The sequence below is a fragment of the Pleurodeles waltl genome, chromosome 5, assembly GCF_031143425.1.
Source record: "Pleurodeles waltl isolate 20211129_DDA chromosome 5, aPleWal1.hap1.20221129, whole genome shotgun sequence".
Lineage (NCBI taxonomy): Eukaryota > Metazoa > Chordata > Amphibia > Caudata > Salamandridae > Pleurodeles > Pleurodeles waltl.
Genome location: NC_090444.1, coordinates 1,610,131,275 through 1,610,137,274, shown reverse-complemented (window position 1 = coordinate 1,610,137,274; position 6,000 = coordinate 1,610,131,275).

Below are 6,000 nucleotides of genomic sequence, written 5' to 3'. Positions count from 1 at the left end.
CCAACTTCATGTTGGTGTACCTTAAAGCCATGTAGAAGGAGTGTGGTGCAATTTATAAATTCACCACCCCTTACCATCCACACCCGCAAAGGCATGATCATGGGACTCTCAGGAAAAACTCAGGAGGAGATGAGATGTCCTATTACCACAACTCCTCTTCGCCTATAGGGAAGTTCCACAAAAGGGAGTGCTCTACAGCCCCTTTGAGCTTTTGTTTGAACATCCTGTTAGGGGTACACTTGCCCTTGTGAGGGAGGGTTGGGAACAATCACTCAACACTCCCCCCCCCCCAAACAGGACGTAGTGCATTATGTACTGGACATTAGATCCAGAATGGCTGAGTACATGAAGATGGCATCTAAAAACCGTCAGGCCAGCCAAGAACTGCAAAAGCAGTGGCATGCCCAAAAGGGTGGGCTGACTGTTTATCAGACAGGACAAAAGGTATGGGTCTTGAAGCCTGTGGCCCCCAGGGCATTTTAGGACAAATGGAGTGGGCCTCACACTATTGTGGAAAAGAAAGATAAGGTCGCCTATTTGGTTGACCTGGGCACTCCTAGAAGCCCCCACAGGGTGCTTCAAGTGAATCGCCTCAAACCCTACTACGACAGGGCTGACATGACTTTGCTCATGGCCACTAATGAAAGTCAGGAAGAAGAGAGTGACCCTCTCCCTGACCTCTTGTCCCACGACCCAGCTGATAGTTCAGCAGAGGGAGTAGTTTTTGATGACTGCCTATCTGACCAACAGAAGGATGACTGAAAACATTTCTTAGGTAAATTCTCTGAACTGTTGTCCTTAACCCCCTGGTCAAACCACATGGTGTGAACACACCATTGACACAAGTGACAGTATGCCTGTCAAAAGTAAAATATACAGGCAGCCATATCATGTTAGGGAGTGCATCAAAGCAGAAGTGCAAAAGATGCTTGATGTAGGAGTCATTGTGCCTCCGGACAGCCGTTGGGCTAGTCCTGTAGTCTTAGTACCCAAACGTCACTCTCAAAATGGTGAAAAACAGACCAGGTGCTATGTTGACTACAGAGGCCTCAATTCAGTCACCAGGACAAATGCTCATCCAATCTTTAGGGCAGATGATCTGGCCTCTGCCCAGTATCAGAGTGCATTTGCAGGATATTGGCAGTTCAAGTTGTCCGATGATGCTAAAACTAAAACAGCATTCTCTACACCAACTGGGCATTATCACGTCAGTGTTGCAATATGGTTTGAAGAATGCCCCTGCAACATTTCAAAGGTTGGTGAATAAAGTTCTCCAAGGTCTGTAAAGCTTCTGTGCAGCATATCTAGATGATATAGCTGTCTTTAGCTCCACCTGGTCCACCTTGGAAATGTACTTGAGGACCTGGAAAAGGCAGGCCTCACTATCAAGGCATCAAAATGCCAGATAGGGCAGGGGAAAGTGGTTTATATGGGCCACCTGGTAGGTGGAGGCCAAATTCAGCCACTACATGGCAAAATCCAAACCATCATGGGTTGGGTAGCCCCTTCTACCCAAACCCAAGTCAGAGCCTTCTTCAGCCTGACTGGATACTACAGGAGGTTCATTAAGAACCCCCTTTGTCACCCCCTTAAATGACCTCACCTCTAAAAGAATGCCCAAGAAAGTTTTATGGATAGCTAGCTGCCAAAAAGCTTTTGATGACCTGAAACAGGCCATGTATTCTGCTCCCATTTTAAGAAGCTCTGACTACTCCAATCAATTCATTGTTCAAACAGTTGTTTCTGAGGTAGGAGTAGGGACAGTAATCTTACAACTAAATGATGAGGGCTAGGATCAACCAGTAGATTTTATTGTCACACATGAAAGAAACCACACAATGTTACAAAAATAAAGGTACTTTATTATAGTAACACTAAGTTAGATTACTTATAGGCAGTCCACCCAACTGGAGGTAAGAAAACACCATAGATACACAGTGAATTTTAGGCAACAGCATATAGAAACAACAAGCATTGGTAAGAAATAATGAAGAATAGTTAGGAGCACATGGGGGAGCTAAACCATATACTAAAATAGTAGAATGTGAGGAGAGGTCACCCACCAAAGGATGTGGATTAGGTAGAGGGGAGCTGGGAGAACTCGGAACCTCAAGAGATGAGTGCCTAGGTGACCACCAGTGACCAGGAGAGCAGAGGTAAGTAACCTGCTTTTCCCAGAGACAGCCTAGGGCACTTGGAGAAAGAAGATTGCAAGACCAGTCCAGTGGAACCCACCAGTGAATTTCCAAACAAGAGGACCTGCAAAAGAAGGGGACAGAGTCCAATCTACACAGGAGTGTCCAGGTGGGGCAGTAGCCAATGCCCACCCTTCTGAGGATGCAGATCTAGATCGACAGTGGATGAAGAAGGTCAGCTGCGGACTCTAGGAGCTGCAGAGGAGGTCCCTCGCCGGTCGCCAGGTCGTCGATGGTCAGTGGTCAGCAGGACCACCAACAAGCCTTAGCAAATGCAAGGCTAAGCAGAAGAAGTGTTGCAAAGAAAAAGAGGACCAGCAAGGTCCAGGGGACTCAATCCTTAGAGGGGAGTCCGGGCTGACCCTCAGCAGTTGGAGGAGCCAGCAGAAGCAGTTGCAGCCCCCACAGGCAACCCACTGGCAGCAGGCACAGTAAGTCACAATGAGGCCCAGTCAGCACACCTGGAGAGGACTTCCATGTCGCTGGAGCAGCAGGGAGGAGGCTGTCCTTGCAAGGATGAAGTGCTGGAAGCCAGGGCTACTTGGAGCCTGAAGATCCCTCGGAGCAGGAGTCAACAAGCCTTGGTTGCTGCAAGAGTTGCGGGCACAGGGGTAATGTCCTGCATTGGGTCGCCGGGTCATTGATGGTCAGTGGTCAGCAGGGCCACCAAAAAGCCTTGGCAAATGCAAGGCCAGGCAGAAGAAGTGTTGCAAAGAAGAAGAGGACAAGCAAGATCCAGGGGACTCAGTCCTTAGAGGGGAATCCGGGCTAACCCTCAACAGTCAGAAGAGCCAGCAGAAGCAGTTGCAACCCCCACAGGCAACTCACTGGCAGCAGGCACAGTAAGTCGCAGTGAGGCCCAGACAGAACACCTGGAGAAGAGTTCCACGTCGCCGGAGCAGCAGAGAGGAGACTGTTCTTGCAAGGATGAAGTGCTGGAGGCTGGGGCTACTTGGAGCCTGAAGATCCCTTGGAGTAGGAGTCAACAAGCCTGGGTTGCTGCAAGAGTCGCGGTGCACAGGGGTACTGTCCTGCAAGGAAAGGCAAGGGCTCACCTTCTCCAAATTGGACAGAGGGCAGAGAGGACCCAGGGAACCACTCAGCACCACCACCACCTGTGTTGGAGGATCCACGCAGTTCTTGTGGAAAGCAGATCTCAGCAGCCGGACAGCGTTGCCTTAGGTGCCTGCAGATGCAGGGGAGAGACTCCTTCACTCCAAAGGAGACTCCTTCCTGCTTCTTTTGTGCAGCTGAAGTCTTGCAGACCCCACAGGATGCACAACTGTGGAAATGTTGCAGATTCTGGAAGGAGCCAGAGAAACAATATTGCAAGTGAGGTTGTCGCAGGGTTGCAGGCTCGTTCGATCCTTGTGAAGTCCAGCAGTAGTTCCGGTGGCCAGGAGCAGAAGAGCTTGATGCAGAGCAGTCCTGGTGGAGTCTTGCATGCTGAATCTTGGGACTTACCCTCAAGGGAGTCCTATATAGCCCTAACTGGGGGCTTGGTCACTCTGCAGGGTGACCACCTATCAGAGAGGGCCATTGACATCACTCACCTGTCCTGACCACCCAGATGCTCCCAAGGGCCTCTGCACTCCTTGTTTTCAAGATGGCAGAATCAACTACCAGCTGGAGGAGCTCTGGGCACCTCCAGGTGGTGATGGACAGGGGAGTGGTCACTCCCCTTTCCTTTGTTAAGTGTCGCACCAGAGCAGGGTCCAGGAGTCCCTGTACTGGTGCAAACTGGCTTATGCAAGGAGGGCACCACGTGTGCCCTTAAAAAGGAAGCCTGTGGCGTGGGCTACCCCTCCCCAGCTATGTAAAACCTATTTCCAAGAAAGAGGGTGCTGCATCCCCTCTCCCACAGGAAATCCTTTGTCCGGCCTTCCCCTGCTTGAGCTGGTCAAGCAGCAGGAGGGCAGAACCCTGTCTGAGGGAAAGCAGCCGCATGGGCTGCCTGTAAATCCTGGAAGACTGGTGGAAGCAATACTGGGGGATCCTCTAAGGAGCCCCCAGAGTGCATGGAATCATGCCACCAATACTTGCATTACTACTGCGGTATGATTCAGACATGTTTGATACCAAACATGCCCAGGTTTGGAGTTACCATTATGTGGCTGGACCATAGGTAGTAAAATGGCTTCCATTCACTTACGAAGCCCAGTGCATTGGAACTGGAGTTCATAGGGGTACATCTGCTCATGCAGGGGTGCCCTCACACACAGGAACCTGCACCCTGCCCTTTGGGCTAAAAGGGCCTACCATAGGGGTGACTTACAGTGACCTGGTGTAGTGACCTATTGTGAAAGGGTGCATGACCCTTTACATGCAGGTTACACTGGCAGTCCTGCAGACACATTTTGCATGGGCTCCCAGAGGTGGCATAATACGTGCTGCAGCCCATGGGAGACCCCTGATGTACCAATGTCCTGGGTACCTAGGTACCATATACTAGGGGTACACCAGTATGCCAATTGAGGGGTGTAAAGGATGCCAGGCAACCAAATTTAGAGGACAGAGCACAATCACTGGGGTCCTGGCTAGCAGGATCCCAGTGAAAACAGTTTAAGCATACTGATAGCAGGCAAAAAGTGGAGGTAACCATGCCAAAAAGAGGGTACTTTCCTACAGTATCTGTGATGTATTTTGGGCCATTTCCTGTAGCAGGCACTAGGGGTACTGACACAAGTGAGGTAGCATTCTTTTTGGAAGACATATGGGAGCACAGAATAGTAGAACATTTGATATTCCCAGTTGGATTTTGCTCCATTTGTGGCTTCCAAATGTAAGCCAATGTGCAAGAGAGAAGACATTTTAAAAAAATACCCTCCAAATCATATGCTAGTAGGGGTACCCTCAAATTCAGAGATGTACAAATAACTTCTGCTCCTAAACACCATATCTTATGCCTATTTTAGAAATATATAGGTTTCCTTAATACACATTTTTCACTCTACACATTTCACCATATGAATTGGTCTGTACTCTGTATACAATGAAAAACCATTGTATGGTGAAGCTTAGTTGGTGGTTCTGGGTAACTTGGGTTTTTGGAGAACCTACAAACTCTTTATATCCTTGCAACCAACAGAGACTAGCGGACATAATGGGATATAGTTTTGTAAATCACCCATTGTGATAAAAATTTATAGATGCAAACATCACAAATGGCTGTTTTTTCCTACTCATTTTCAATATTTTTTTATTTCAACAGTGGGAAAACCTTGTGGGATCTACATATATGGCCCATCGCTGAATTCAGAAGTTTGTCTACTTTTCTGAAACCTATAGGTTCCCTGGATCACCCACTGGTTTCACACTATTTTCCTCAACAAAATGGAAGTAGGTTGAGAGCACAAAAAATAGGAAAGGTTTGCTACTTAGGGGCTCAGTAAAGGGGCTGAGGGAAGGTGAAGCCCAACAGTTATGTGGTTGTTTGCAGGAAAGAGCAACATATAGCTAATAACCCCAGGTAGGAGCCAATATTTTATATCTACAAAGAAGGCATTTTAGTTTGCACAACCAATGTATAGTTCGGAAAAATAAAGACTCTTTGTCTAATGTTAGCATGCCCGTCTCACTGACGGAATGCAGGATAACATCTCTGTCCCGTTAACTGAACAGCCGCTCAATCACCAGAAGTGGAGGTGCACCAGTAAAAGATATGGCAATGCTAGCACACTATGAGACCTTTCTATAATAAAATGTTGTGACAGACACTCCAGCGCTCTCCAGCTTTATATTCAGCACTCCAAGAAGGCAACCATAACACAGCCTTCTGCCCACTCAGGGAGACTAACAATTCTTA